This window comes from Eriocheir sinensis, chromosome 64 (genome assembly GCF_024679095.1).
Source record: "Eriocheir sinensis breed Jianghai 21 chromosome 64, ASM2467909v1, whole genome shotgun sequence".
In the NCBI taxonomy this organism is placed as follows: Eukaryota; Metazoa; Arthropoda; class Malacostraca; order Decapoda; family Varunidae; genus Eriocheir; species Eriocheir sinensis.
Genome location: NC_066572.1, coordinates 9,948,223 through 9,964,484, shown reverse-complemented (window position 1 = coordinate 9,964,484; position 16,262 = coordinate 9,948,223). Strand labels below are relative to the sequence as shown.

Below are 16,262 nucleotides of genomic sequence, written 5' to 3'. Positions count from 1 at the left end.
ACTTAATAAAACACTACGGGACGACCGGTACCCACTCCTAATATAACTACCATACTCAATCAATTGGGAGATAGTAAGTTTTTTTTCATGCCTAGACATGAAACAGGGTTACCATCAAATCCCCAAGATGAAATCAGCAGAGAAAAGACGGCATTTTCTTCTCCAGCAGGACATTGAATTTACTTCTCCCTTTGGCCTTAAAACAGCCCCGTCCTGCTTCAAGAAAATAATAACACTGTCCTTACAGGACTATTAAGCAACAAGGTTCAGGTGTACCTTGATGACATAATTATCCTGGGCGATATATTTTCTAATCACGCAGATAACTTAGAACAAATTCTGGATCGCTTAAAGGAAGCCAAACTGACTCTTAAGATGGAGAAGTGTAACTTTTTAAGGACAAAGTAGATTACCTGGGCCATGCCATCAGCTCAGAGGGAATAAGACCTCAGTCTAGCAAGCTGGAGGCCATACAAAACGTCCCGGCCCCCCAAACTGTTCATGATTTACAGTCATTTCTTGGACTGACTAATTATTATCGCAAATTTATTGCAAATTATTCACAAATTGTTGCTCCTTTTCTAAAGATTTACAAAAAGAAGAAAGGTACACTAAAAGAATAAATAAAAATAAAATAAAACTCCACTCATATGGACGGATGAAACAAAAATTGCGTTCTCAACCCTTAAGGATAGAATGCTTGGTACAGTCACTCTACGCGTCCTACTACAATACTGGTGGAGTATTGCAATAACAGGATAATGATGATAAACTAAGACCTGTATCTTTTTTTGTGAGAAATTGAATACGGCAGAACAGCGGTACAGTATAGTTGAACGAGAGGCTTTAACTGTAATTTATGGGTTACACGTAAACCCCCCATTAATACTGGGTTACCCTGTTGAGATCCACACGGATCACAGACCTTTAGTATGGTTTCACAATCAATCATTTGCCTGGCAAGGAAAATATAGTAGCAGATTTTTTTTTTCAAGGATGAAGGCTCAACAGGACACTGAGATTGAATTATAAGGACACGCGCGATAATGTTTGTGGATGGGGAACAACAAAAACCGTGGAACACGTGGATAATGAGGGGCAAGGTATTGCACTAGTGCAGAAAAAGAAACAGGCGCCGAAAAATGAGAAAATAAAATATATGATATGTATGGACCTGAATAGTGAGTGTATTGGCCACACACTTGACTGGAGTATTCAGGAGATTAGTGAGCTGCATGATGAGCAGCCAGCATATAAGTTTGCTAAAAGAAGGAAGCCCCATGAATGAAAATTGAGCAAAGACTCAGAGAAAAAAGGCATAATGTGAGATGCCGCCCCTGTTAGAGGTACAGGTGGAAATTATGTTATATTGTGTTGAAGATGGGCATAATGTGAGATGCCGCCCCTGTTAGAGGTACAGGTGGAAATTATGTTATATTGTGTTGAAGATGGGCATAATGTGAGATGCCGCCCCTGTCAGAGTTACAGGTGGAAATAAATGATGTGTTTTAGTGGGTCCGTACGGAGAAGCCACTAAGGTGGTGATTCTACCCCCCAAGTATTTCCAAGGCGATAACTCTGGCTCATTCGTCGCCACTGCAGGGCACGGAGGAACCAAAGTTACGTTATGTCGGTGTAGAAAGTTCGCTTTCTGGCCTGGAATGAAACGGGATGTAGAAAATTATGTAAGGAAGTGCGTCATGGTAGTCGTTTTAAAAGTGAGTTGGGAACTTGAACCCTGATCCTTGGCGGCAATTTACAGAAGTCACCGCTACGTTTTGAAGAATACACATGGACCTTGTGGGTCCCATGGGTGTATCGGACAATGGGGTTCGATACGTAATGCCCATAGTTGATGTTTTTAAAAGGTATTTGATTATAGTACCCTTACGGAGTAAGGTAGCCCGCGAAAGGGCAAGGGCGTTGTACGTGGATGTTGTTTGTGTACACGGTGTTCCTCAGACAGTTGTTACAGGTCAAGGTTCAGAGTTCGTTAATTCCGTGATGCAGGAGATAAATTAGAAGCTACCTGTGCGACACGCGAATAACGGCTTACCATACAAATGGAAATGGAATAATAAAGCGCGCAAATTATACTGTTGTTAACATTTTGAGGAGAATGTTCTAGGAAATGTGTCCGTTTGGGATATAATGCTACTTATAGACATCTTGGCCTATAATGCTGCGTATTATCGCACCATAAAGGAGTCCCCATTTTATCGAGAGAGACAGAGAGAGGATTTTTAGAGATCCTCCTGTACCATACACTATGTTAGAAAAAAAATTCAGCAGCCCTGGTATGATATTTACTCCTATAAAGAGGAAATGGTTGCAATTGCAAGGAAAGTTTATGATATCTACTCCTATAAAGAGGAAATGGTTGTAATTGCAAGGAAAGTTTATGATATTTACTCCTATAAAGAGGAAATGGCTGCAATTGCAAGGAAAGTTTATGATATTGACTCCTATGAAGAGGAAATGGCTGCAATTGCAAGGAAAGTTTATGATATCTACTCCTATAAAGAGGAAATGGCTGCAATTGCAAGGAAAGTTTATGATATCTACTCCTATAAAGAGGAAATGGTTGTAATTGCAAGGAAAGTTTATGATATTTACTCCTATAAAGAGGAAATGGTTGTAATTGCAAGGAAAGTTTATGATATCTACTCCTATAAAGAGGAAATGGTTGTAATTGCAAGGAAAGTTTATGATATCTACTCCTATAAAGAGGAAATGGCTGCAATTGCAAGGAAAGTTTATGATATTGACTCCTATAAAGAGGAAATGGCTGCAATTGCAAATAAAGTTTATGATAGATGCCAGGTTTACATTGAAAAAGGTAGAGAAGAAATAGAAAAGAAATACAAAGCTTCAAAATCAAAACTATCAACGTTGGAGACAGTGTTCCTCAAACGAGACCACAGAAAAAAGTAAATAAAAAGTTGTAACTTATTTTTGATGGACCCTACAGGGTAACAGAGAAGATCAGTGATATAATGGTAAAAATTATAAACCTCAGGACTAGTAAGGTTTCAACGGTCCCCACAGATAGAGTAAAAGTCCTTCATGAAAATTGCATCGACGTGCAGCAATGTCCAACGATTAGGCGAGCATACCCTTTAAATCCAGAGACAGACACTGATCTATTCTTTGCATTGCTCAACCCTGAAATCGCTGAGAAAAATTCTACCGAAAATAATAACTCGTAGCGGAGAGGTGACTGCTACTCATGACACATTAAATAATGTTCGTTCTACACCAGCAATAAACAGCTGATGCACAGGCCCTACCTTCTCAGGCTACTCCCAAACTTTCAGAGCCACCTCGGCATAGATAAAGCCTTCGCTCTTCGACGGTACAAGAGTTGCCTAATGTAATGTCAAAACTAATACGATATAGAACAGGAATAATGCATAAGGATGAAAATGCAATAATTGAGCGGAAATATGACGAAATAAACCACAGATTGATTTGACTCTTTCAGTGTACGACTCAATGACACAACAGGAGTCCCCAACACGTGCTGGCCAAAGTTTCACACCAACATACTATCTATTTTATAGTCCTCACAGACAGAGACTATAGTACCGTTTAGCCTCACAGAAGATATTTTAGCTGCATTATATAAAGCACGGATTTTAACTGCTTCGTTACTTGAAATATTATTCAAATGTCACCTGAGTATCCAGCTGTAAAAGCAATAAAATACACACTCTTTAATTTTGAAAACGAATTCAGTTTATTGTTGCATCATCTAAAAAAAAAAAGTTTTAGGCTATGTGATGACTACTATTCAAAACAAGCTGCATGCTTCTATGAATTATAGAGAAAAGAAAAAAACGGGAAATAATTTTTTTGAGGATCCTTGTCTAATAACCTATTTGGTACCGCGACCCAGGCTCAAGTTGATGCTATTCATGAAAAAATAGAGGACTAGAGTCATTAACCGAGAAAGATTTTATATAGTTAAATGTTTATTATGGAAAACTCAACATCATTAAGTAATATGCATGCCATGCAATCTGCCTTTAACAGGCTATATTCAGCAGTAGATGTATTGAACCAAGTTGTGCGCCATTTTAGTATAGACTATGGCATTAGGAAGAGAAAAAAGCTCCTACAAGAATTGTTATATTTTGACTTAGCATTGAGACACATAAGACCAGGTATACAAGATTTATATTTGAGTCTGCAGGCTCCCCTGCAAACATACATAACTCCAACCATTATGTGAAACAAACAGTTGTTCAGTACATTAAAGGAAGCCTAGGCTCGGCCTCCAGGTCTTTTGTGCCTTGCAGTTCTTAATTTTTTAGCTCTATATAGGGATGTAATAACTGTCCTCCAGGACAACGGCTTTGCACGATTCTCGTAATTTCTATTTCACCAAACCTTTGCGAGGAGATCCGATTGACACCTTTGATGTCTTTCGAATCGACTCCCTTCCATTTTCTGTGCAGAATAGCACTTACTTTCTTATGTATAGTGTTGATTCAAGATGTATTGCCTTCAGTGAGAATAGGAAAATATATTTTATGCTTTCTAGTATAAAACACTGTAACAAGAATAACCATATGTTAGTTTGTCCTCCCACAGGCCCCGTCCATGAGGCTAGTAACGCAGCCTCTTGTGAATCGGCTGCTTTCTTGAAACATGAGTCAGTGATCAACCTCTGCCACACAATAGTCTTGAAAACATTTCCCCCTATGTTTATAAAAGGTCCTGGCTGCTGGACCTGTTCACTTGCCTCCCCCATCACTCTGGCACTCACATGCCCTAACCATCTTGTAAACAAGCATACTGTCAGCCTGACAGATAATGGGATATTGACGCTTCGGCAAGGTTGCAGCGCCCACAGCCCATCCCTGACACTTCCTGGACAAGAGGCAGTTGTGGAGGGGCCCCCCATCATGGTCTCTCTCGCCCCTCTACCTCTCCACCTCCCTCCTCCAAGAATTCTTACAGGCCATCTTATCTGGTCCGTTTTGCCTGACCTTCCATCTCTTCGCAGTGCTGAGTCCATCCCCCTACAGGAGCTAACAGCTGGCTTGCAGCCCCTAAATTCTGTGGTCGAGCCGGATCAGCCCTTTCAACCCGAAATCCATTGGTGGATTGTCTTCGCCATTGTCGTGATCCTGGTTCTTCTACTGGTGACGTCTGCCGTGGGGTATTCCTATGTCTTGCGCTACGCACGACGACGCCTGCTTCCAGACTCGAGCCCACTGCAGACATTGAAAGGCATATCTTCTCCACCAACACCTGTGAGATCTCAGGGGCGAGATCTTCCGGAAGGGGAAGTATGTTGGGACCCAGAATATGGACAAACAGAAGACGACCATAGCAGCACAGTTAATTAAAAGTGACCCCAATCAGAGGCAAATACCGAGTGGAGATATGGAGACAAGAATTGTAAATATGACAGGAGAGGGAAGGAAAGCAATTAGTCAGATATACAAAGTTGTAAACATCTGATAAGCACTAACACTACTGAGAGGTTATGGAAAATACCCAGACCCACATACAGAAAGCAGATACCCAGTAGGCGTGGTCAGGAAGTGTGGATAACCATTCAAGAGGACTTTAACATGTCACGTGCGGTGTGACGAAATGCTATAAGCGAATAACTGAAAAGAGAAGTCACAGTGGGAGTGTCTTAAGAGTGAAATCACAAATAGTAGGAGAAGTAAACAATATAACATAATGAGCGAGCCAATGGTTGTTGACAGGAAGTATTGGCTACTGGTTATGTAGAAAATGAAGGCGTGTCAAAGATGAAGTTCCGCCTCAAGCAAGGAAAAATGTGACCTAGACAACAGTGATATGGGCAGACCGAGCCTTGCACTCGCTTCAAGCAGACTTGCTACTCACTCAGCTGAGAATGGCTGTTGTGATCTTAATCGTGAGTAGAAATTCGAGAATCTAAGGGAAACCGACTGTATTGTCCTGGAGATTATAATGTAGGAGATGTGAAGTAGGATTGTGAGTGGGACAGGATTGTGATTTTTTGTTTGCGATGTAAAGCAAAGGTAGAAAGCACTGGGTGTGGTATAATTTGGTGCTTCCGTGAAATTGTAGTAGATTATACTATAGGAATGTGTTATCAGGATGTGGGGAGAGTATTTAAATATTGTGATGTAAGCAGAGAAACAAACCACTGCTTGTGGAATGACGAGTGTTATTATTATTGGCAACAACTGAGCACAAATTGTAGTATTATGTTTAAAGACATGTCGTTTGTCATATGTTGTATCCATTGCTGAATATGCCAGCGTTATGATCGTCTGAGCATAGAATATTGCGTAAGGCAATTACTTTCATTTAATTTTAAATAAATGTATATTTTCTTTTTCCCTTGTTTATCCCCGAACACCAGTCTCCAATAACAACTTAAGCCGGATCACGCTACCAGGGATACGAGACGGTGAGATCATTTATGGAGTAATTAATGAGTGATAAAAGAGTTGATTTAATACAAGAAAAGAAGGGTCCAAAAGAAAGGAAGGGAATTTGAGTGGAAAGGAAGGGAATTTGAGTGGAGGAAAGGAAGGGAATTTGTGTGGAAAGTGAGAGAATTTGCGTGGAAAGGAAGGGAATTTGAGTGGAGGAAAGGGAGGGAATTTGAGTGGAAAGGAAGGGAATTTGAGTGGAAAGGAAGGGAATTTGAGTGGAGGAAAGGAAGGGAATTTGAGTGGAAAGGGAGGGAATTTGAGTGGAGGAAAGGAAGGGAATTTGAGTGGAAAGGAAGGGAATTTGAGTGGAAACGAAGGGAATTTGAGTGGAGGAAAGGAAGGGAATTTGAGTGGAGGAAAGGAAGGGAATTTGAGTGGAGGAAAGGAAGGGAATTTGAGTGGAAAGGAAGGGAATTTGAGTGGAAAGTAAGAGAATTTGAGTGGAAAGGAAGGGAATTTGAGTGGAAAGGAAGGGAATTTGAGTGAAAGGAAGAAATTTGAGTGGAAAGGAAGGAATTTGAGTGAAAGGAAGGAATTTGAGTGGAAAGGAAGGAATTTGAGGGAAAGGAAGGAATTTGAGTGGAAAGGAAGGAATTTGAGGGAAAGGAAGGAATTTGAGTGGAAAGGAAGGAATTTGAGTGGAAAGGAAGAGAATTTGAGTGGAAAGGAAGGGAATTTGAGGAAAGGAAGGAATTTGAGTGGAAAGGAAGGAATTTGAGGAAAGGAAGAATTTGAGGAATGTAAGGGAATTTGAGTAGAAAGGAAGGAATTTGAGTGGAAAGGAAGGAATTTGAGGGAATGTAAGGAATTTGAGTGGAAAGGAAGAATTTGAGTGGAAAGGAAGGGAATTTGAGTGGAAAGGAAGGAATTTGATTAGAAAGGAAGGAATTTGAGTGGAAAGGAAGGAATTTGAGTGGAAAGGAAGGAATTTGAGTGGAATGGAAGGAATTTGAGTGGAATGGAAGGAATTTGAGTGAAAGGAAGGAATTTGAGTGGAAAGGAAGGAATTTGAGGAAAGGAAGGGAATTTGAGGAAAGGAAGGGAATTTGAGTGGAAAGGAAGGGAATTTGAGTGGAGGAAAGGAAGGGAATTTGAGTGGAAAGGAAGGGAATTTGAGTGGAAAGGAAGGGAATTTGAGTGGAAAGGAAGGGAATTTGAGTGGAGGAAAGGAAGGGAATTTGAGTGGAAAGGAAGGGAATTTGAGTGGAAAGGAAGGGAATTTGAGTGGAAAGGAAGGGAATTTGAGTGGAAAGGGAGGGAATTTGAGTGGAAAGGAAGGGAATTTGAGTGGAGGAAAGGAAGGGAATTTGAGTGGAAAGGAAGGGAATTTGAGTATTTAAAATTCAGCCATGCACATGTTGCGTTTCTACAGTGCCAGATGATAGAAAGTATATGCTAAGTATGGCAGGGCGGTTTGTGGTAACGACCGTCATCGCTGTTCATGAGGCGTGGTCATTTACAGGGGTGGCTGGGGTCGGAAAGGGGTAAGGGTGGGGGTCACGATCCAAGTAGGGCAAGTAGGTAAAAGAAAATGCAAGTAAACAAAATATAAATAAATAAATCACAGGGGAGGGGCGACAGGAATACGGAGAGGGAGGTTGTGGGATGTATTAAAAGGTCAGTGCAGACAACGATGGTAAGTAGAGATATGATGGGTGGACATGATGCTGCTGACGTACACCCGCGGACACCTCAAAACGGAAGCCATGCCGGTCGTTAGCACAAAGCATGTTAATAGTTGTACCATCACACTATATAGGGCGGTATCACAAGGCACCTTCGCTTCTCACATTGACTATTTCTAAAGGTCAAAGAATGGATGAATCGGGTCCTAATGAGTGTTTCTTTGAAGTTCATGCTACTGAGGAAGGATCAAACTACCACCAGGGTCATGAAACTACTGATGGAAATGCCGTTAAATCATACGAAAGCCTTGTCAAATATGTGAACTTGGGCGGCGAAATGTTTTAAAATACGACCCATAGTATGTATTTCCTGGGGGTTGTGATGGCAGGCTCCTCCCTTCTCCTTTGCTGCACACCTCCAACAACAAACTATCAATCAGTCCTGCCATACCCAGCATATACTTTCCAATTATGAGAGAGAGAGAGAGAGAGAGAGAGAGAGAGAGAGAGAGAGAGAGAGAGAGAGAGAGAGAGACCGGGGCAGTCCCTTTTCCTTTTCCTCCCTTCGCTCATCGCCTCCCGTTTCACCTCCCTCCTCTACTTCTTCACTCCCTTCTGTTTCTTCTATTTCATCATCACCATCTTCACCTCTCCCTTTACGTCAACAACCATCACGTCATAGCCACACTTCCCTCCGACTATTGACAATTAATTTCCGTAGTATCAAAAACAAAATAGCCCAATTACACCATCTAATCACCTCACATAGCCCCGACATAATAGTAGGGACTGAGTGAGACTTGGTTGACTCCTGCGGTGACAGTAGGGAGCTTTTCCCTCCCCCCTTTAGTATATGACCGCTTTTCGTAAGGACCGCCCGACAGACAGCACAGGCCTGCCCTTGACACAGACTGCGAAATCCCCTGGGTCCAGTTACAAACCTTCAACTGATTGATTGATTGATTGATAGTTTATTGTTGCAGGTAAACAACAAGGGAGAAGGGAGGAACATGCCATCCCTACCCCCAGGCAGGACAGAGTGAGATTATACAAATATTAATACATGTGAAGGGAGCACCAGGAAATTAAAAAGATACAATGGTAGGAAGGAAAGCACAACAAGGGAGGGGGCAGTACCTCCCCCTGGACAATAAGACAATAAAATGTGGGGACGGAGAACATTGCCCAAGCACTAGATGGGAATGAATACAGAGATAGAGTAATACTAGTCCTTAAAGTAAAATACTGCAGAGATCACAGCCTTGTATAGCACGGCAGTAGTTCAGGCTGCCACACACGGCATCACCACCTTGGTGCAAACTGAGGGTGTTCTTTGAGGATAGCAGGGAGGACATCATGGTTCAGGAGCCAACAAATTGTCTGGGGCAGGTCAAGGCAGTCCCGTGGCTTAAACTGAGCAATGAGAGGGCATTCCATGACATAGTGATGCAGTGTGTGGCCCCTCGGCCTGGCACAGAGCGTGCAGCAGACACCAGGGGAGTTACTAACCTCCCAGTAGTAGCTACCTATAGCCTAGCCTAAGGCGCATTGCTACCACGTCCTGAGGGGCACTGTGTCGCCCATAGGGGTAAACACAGCGCTGGGAGACACTAACATAGTGGAGGCTGCTGGCGCTGCCATTGTCACAGCAGTGTCTGAGTTGGGTAGCAATGCTATCACGTGAACAATGCCTAAGTCTATTCTTAACATAGCTAAGCGTATAGTCAGTGCCAGGGTCCACTGTGTCATCCTGAAGGGCTCGTCGAGCAAGGCAGTCTGCCTTCTCATTGTGCTGGATGCCCACATGAGAGGGCACCCAGGTGAAGTGGACCGTGGCACCTGTGGCCTCAAGGGCACGGACGGCAGTCAGGCACTTAGCTACAAGATCACAGTCGGCAGGGGAGGAGGACACAAGTTCATGCAATGCAGCCTGGCTATCGACAAACAAGTTAAATCTCTTCTTATTGCTGCTTTTTACAGACCGCCTTCTACTAATACAGACTATTTACACAACCTTCAAATTTCTCTTTCACGCATACAGGCAGACAAACACATCTGGATCACAGGTGATTTCAACCTCCCCGACATTGACTGGACTGCAATACCCCATTTGATCCTCCCGATGCTGACGCCCCAACCCCGTTATTCCCCACACAAACAGACGCCAACTACACGACACATTCATTGACGTCATAAATACATTTTCACTCACAAACAGTACTCCAGCCAACACGAACACATACGGTAACGCGCCCCGCTGGCCACGGTGGTCCTTTGACCACAGCACACACACTTGACCTTTTTCTCACCAACAACATTCTTAACATAACAATCACTCAGGTTGTTCCAGGACTTAGTTAGGTAAAGTTGGGGGCATACGCTGTAGCAGCGCGTGGCCTCGGTGCTCATCTCCGTAACATTGGCCCTTGAGCCTGTGGTGGGAGGGGGCCCATTACCCCGGTACACGGGGCCAGTGTGACATCCGGGTTACCACAGTTTACCTTCCCCGGGTTTCCCCACGTACCCATTTATCGACCAACCCAAAAGGGAGGATGAACAGCTAGGTGAGCTGCACGCCGACTGCCCGGGCCGGGTTCGAAGCCGGGCCCGCGGGAGTAGAAGCCAGGCACGCTGACCACTAGACCACGGAGGCGGACTTAGTGACCATGACATACTAATCATTGACGCTGACCTCCGACCGATTAGACATAAACAGACACCCAGACAGATATTCCTTTATTCAAGGGCTGACTTAGACATGATCAAACAAGACCTACTGCTTTCAGCACTGACTTTTTTGCGACAGACCCACACACAAGACTTCTGTCCACCAACTGGAACAACCTGAAACACACCATACACGACTCTTATGAACACACACACACACACACACACACACACACACACACACACACACACAACACTTCTGTCCACCAACTGGAACAACTTGAAACACGCCATACACGACTCTTATGAACAGACACATACCACACACACACACACACACACACACACAAGACTTCTGTCCACCAACTGGAACAACCTGAAACACACCATACACGTTTCTTATCAACAGACACATACCACACACACACACACACACACACACACACACACACACACACACACACACACACACACACACACACACACACACACACACACACACACAAGACTTCTGTCCACCAACTGGAACAACCTGAAACACGCCATACACGACTCTTATGAACAGACACATACCACACACACACACACACACACACACACACACACACACACACACACACACAAGACTTCTGTCCACCAAGTGGAACAACCTGAAACACACCATACACGACTCTTATCAACAGACACATACCACACACACACACACACACACACACACACACACACACACACACACACACACAAGACTTCTGTCCACCAAGTGGAACAACCTGAAACACACCATACACGACTCTTATCAACAGACACATACCACACACACACACAAGACCTCTGTCCACCAACTGGAACAACCTGAAACACACCATACACGACTCTTATGAACAGACACATACCACAAAAATACAATTTCTAGTAGGTACACACTCCCCTTGTTTTCCAGGGATCTACGCAGACAACATCGCAAGAAACAAAGACTCTACAGACGCGCGCAGACATACAACACAACAGATAATTGGACCGCCTACAAAAACCACCAAAAGACATTTGCCAAAAACATAAAAGTAGCGGAACGCAAACACATCGCAACTTACCTCGCAGACAACGTAAGAAATAACAAAATAAACTTTTTTTAAATTCCTTAAAACGCGCAAACACGACACTAACACGATTACATCACTGAAAGACAACACTAACACATTAGTAACCAGCCCACAACACAAAGCACAAATACTCAACACACAGTTCCAATCGGTATACACACAAGAACACAACCTGACACCAAACATGCCACACAGCCCCTTCCTCCCGATAGCCCCCCTTGACATTACGACTAACGGAATACAGAAATTACTGGAAGGACTCGACACAACTAAATCCACTGGCCCCGACAACATTCCCGCCTTCATCCTAAAATCCTTTGCCCCCATCCTTGCCCCCATCCTGCAGGCCATATTTAATGACGAGATTTTCTATTCTCTTTTTCCATTATTCTCTCGGTCCCACACGTCCTCTGCGTGTATCGAAACACACGAGAAATTAATCACAACAAGGAGAGGGTATTCCCCGGCTGCCTAGGATTGAACCCGCGACCAGCGTGACGGAAGAACCACTCCTTACCGAGTCGGCCAAAGAGGTACCCCGCTGGCTAAGTGGGTTATGGGAGGCTCGTTCATCAGGCATAGTTGCCGCACTACACATATACACCCAATCCCTATCATCCACCTCATTACCCTCTGACTGGCTTTTGGCAAACATTAATCCATTGCTAATGACAGGTGACCGGACTGACCCAGCCAATTATCGCCCCATCTCACTAACATCGATTCCATGTAAAATTTTGAACACATAATACACAAACACATGATGCGTCACCTTGACACAAACAACATCCTTACTGACTCACAACACGGCTTTCGACCCAAACGCTCATGTGAATCGCAACTCATTGCTACATTTCATGACATGACGAGGCTACTTGACCGACGTGACATTAAACAAGTTGACGCTATTGTTTTAGATTTTGCCAAAGCCTTTGACAAAGACCCGCACAAAAGACTGACATTAAAATTGAAATACTACGGTATTTCAGGACCTATTCTTCACTGGATCACTGCATTTCTTACTAACCGGACTCAACGCGTTCTTCTTGACGGATCTTCATCTGACACTGTCTCTGTTTCTTCAGGTGTCCCACAAGGCGCCGCTCAAGGCCCCCTTCTTTTCCTTCTGTACATTAACGACCTTCCAGGCTTCCACTCTCAACAGAGTGAGTGACCGTGGTGCTGAGCGGAGGTGTTGCGCCTAGCTCCGCACAGAAAGTGTCGACATGGCCGCTGTTAGGGCCAAGGGACTGGGGGATTTGTGTTATGTTTGCGCAAAATTCACGGGCGAGAAGTTGACTGGTTGCTGTTTGTGCACTAGGTGGTGTCATGTGAAGTGTGCTAATTTGTCTGGGATCAACCTGGATAATATACCTAAAATAAATTGGATATGCACCCCATGCCTCCATAAAGCGTCTCTGGCTACCAGCATTGTGGAAAAATTGGATGAATTCAAGCAAGAATTATCTAAGGAAATATCTGTGGTTAAGGATGAGGTTGAATCAAGGGCTGTGAAGGTGCAGGAGGAGCTGGGATCAGTTGTTGACACGCTTAAATGTGCTGAGCATGCTGAATCCAGTTGGGCTGAGGTGGCAAAGAGAGGCAAGAAGGTCAAGAAGAATCTCTTAGTTGTAAAAGCTTCTACACAGGAAAAGAAGGCGACAGATATTTACATATTTACATAGAAAATCAGACCACACAGACCCTATGGTCCAGACTAGGTGGTCTGTCCTTAAACCTAAGTGATTCAACATTAATCAGATGGCTCCAAAACGTTGCATTTCAACTCTAGTTAATATTGAGTTGAAGGAAGTGACGGTCGAGCTTGTTTTTGAAGGAGTCAATCGTGTTACACTGGACCACTGACGGTGGGAGCTTATTCCATTCTCGCACTACAACGTTGGTGAAGAAAAATTTGGTGCAGTCTGAATTTACTTGTCTACATTTGAGTTTTACGCCATTGTTCCTCGTACGCAAAGTGTCATCGATCATAATTAATGTTGATCTGTCTTCATTCGTGAAACCATTAAGAAGTCTCCCAGGCATTGAATGGCATTCAAATAACTGATTCAAGATTTACAAATAGAGGTAACATTGTCATGAACTTTGAAAATGAGAACACAAGGGCTGAGGCTGCTCAAAAAACTGGAGTCTGTTGAGCAAATTAGTATCAAGAGTGTTGGAAAGATGAAACCAAAGATCATGATATGCAATGAGCATAAAGAGAAGACCAAGGAAAAAATAAAGGAGACCATCTTAGACCACAATGAGTTCTTACACTCAATTGATTATGTTGAGAATAAGATTGAGCTAATTTTTAGTAGGCCTGCGGCTGGCGGTACGATGCACTACATAATGAGGTGCGACCCAACTGTAAGAGAGCTGATTCACAAGAATCATGACAAGTTAAAATTAGAATGGGGAATATACACAGTGAGAGACAGATACCATGCAATTATATGATATTGTCAGAGATATTCATATGCGTGCAAAGCCTCACATCGCAAGTGCACCGAGAGAGAGAGAGAGAGAGAGAGAGAGAGGGGGGGGGGCAGGTATGGGGGAGAAAGAGGGCGGGAGGAGAGGGTGCGGGGGAGGAGGAGGGTTGGAGGGAGGGAAAGGGAGGGGTGGGAGTAGGGGAAGCCAGGGGTGGAGGTAGGCGGTGGATACACGTCACAAATACGTCACGCCTCACCTGTTCGAATGTGTAAGTGGCTCACGCAGGTTTTGCCATCACAGTCACGAGTAAACGCCATAATTAACCGCATTTGGCAATGCACAATAGCGTCAAAAATTAGCGGAGTGTGTGAAGCAATCTGTGCCAAAGTCCCATGCGGATCCGAGTCTTCGTTTGAAAGATATTTGCGAAAAACGGTATGTCATAGGGTCTGATATGGATAGTACGTAACTCTTCCACTAGACTATTTGCCGACGGACGATAGTTTGCTGTTTCGAGCAATGAAGACTACTGACGACTGCAGACTGCTACAAAAAGACTTGGACGCCCTCCAGCGGTGGGAGCGCACCTGGCAGATGCAGTTCCGACCAGACAAATGCAAACTGTTAAGATTCACCAGAGCTCACAACCCCATCCATCACACTTACACTCTCCATTATTCAGACCTTGAATCAGTCCACACACACAAGTATCTTGGTGTCCACCTCTCAACTAACCTAAAGTTCAACACTGATATAGACCACATCAGTGCCACAGCCAACCGAACCCTGGGGTACCTGAGGAGGAATTTACATAACTGCACACCTGACATTAAACACATAGCTAATGACACTTGTGAGACCAACACTTGAATACTGCTCCACGGTGTGGGATCCTTACACACACAGAAACATTGATAGGTTAGAACAAATCAACACCAAGGCGGCTAGGTTCATTGCAAACAATTACACTCGAACGCCTGGCATCACAACACGGATCAAACAACAGATAAACATGGACCCTCTTCACATACGCAGACAAGCACACAGACTTACACTTATGTACAAGATCACAACACTCACATTGACATTGACCCACAAACATACCTACACAACGCAAACAATCAACGCACTCGTAACACACACATCCATAAATACCAAACATATCACACTAACACTGACGCATACAAGCACTCATACTTTCCACGCACCACACGTGACTGGAACAGCCTCCCTCAACAGATTTTAGAGTGCGGTACAATAGACTCATTCAGAAAACAAATACACACTCACTTGTCACCACAACACACCAACACGAACAATGACACTTGATTCACTTCCCTCCCCTGCACACTCGGCTCCCCCGTCCCCCCAACAGCCAACACAAATATGCGTGTTATTCACCGAACTATAATTCTTGCCGAAAATTAGGGCAGGGTGTGAAAAAAGCTGTGCCAGAGTACCATACTGCTCCAGCTGTTTGTTTAGAAGACACCTGCGAAAAACTTTGCCTCGATCACGGCCTCTGAAGCGCTTAGTAGTAACAAGACCAACACTAAATTACTACCACACTTACAGGTCCATCAACTCCTCTTCCTCCTCTCCTTCCTCCTCCTCTTCGTCTTCCTCTTCAGCAGTCGTCTTCCTCCTTCAGCGTTTCCTCGTATACTAACCCACTCGATCATAGATTCCTCCTCCTTCTCCTCCCTTGTACTCCTCCCCTTCATCTTTTTTTTTATTAACCGTGGAACTATGGCTTAATCACATCTTGCTCCTCCTCCTCCTCCTCCTCCTCTTTCTCCTCCTCCCTCCATTCTTTTTTTCCTTTTTTAACCGTGAAATTATGACACCTCTTCCTCCTGCTCCTCCGCCTCTTCTTCTTCTTCCGTCTTCTCTTCCACCTCCTCCTTATCAGACTGTGTAACTATCATTTCTCCTCCTCCTCCTCCTCCTCCTCCTCCTCCCGTTATCAACTCTTTCGCCTA

The 16,262-nt window shown here is 43.9% G+C and overlaps 1 protein-coding gene and 1 long non-coding RNA gene across 2 annotated transcripts in view; one reads left to right on the top strand and one right to left on the bottom strand.

Annotated features, from left to right (window-relative positions):
- Window positions 1–16,262, bottom strand: part of LOC126987401 (zinc finger protein OZF-like) — a 179,113-nt gene that overhangs the window by 64,439 nt on the left and 98,412 nt on the right. The gene's annotated exons all lie outside the window — the stretch shown is intronic.
- LOC126987407 (uncharacterized) overlaps window positions 5,624–16,262 on the top strand; it is an 18,663-nt gene continuing 8,024 nt past the window's right edge. Inside the window, exon 1 of the long non-coding RNA XR_007740885.1 lies at window positions 5,624–5,899. This is a non-coding gene — a long non-coding RNA (uncharacterized LOC126987407). The remainder of the gene's footprint in view (window positions 5,900–16,262) is intronic.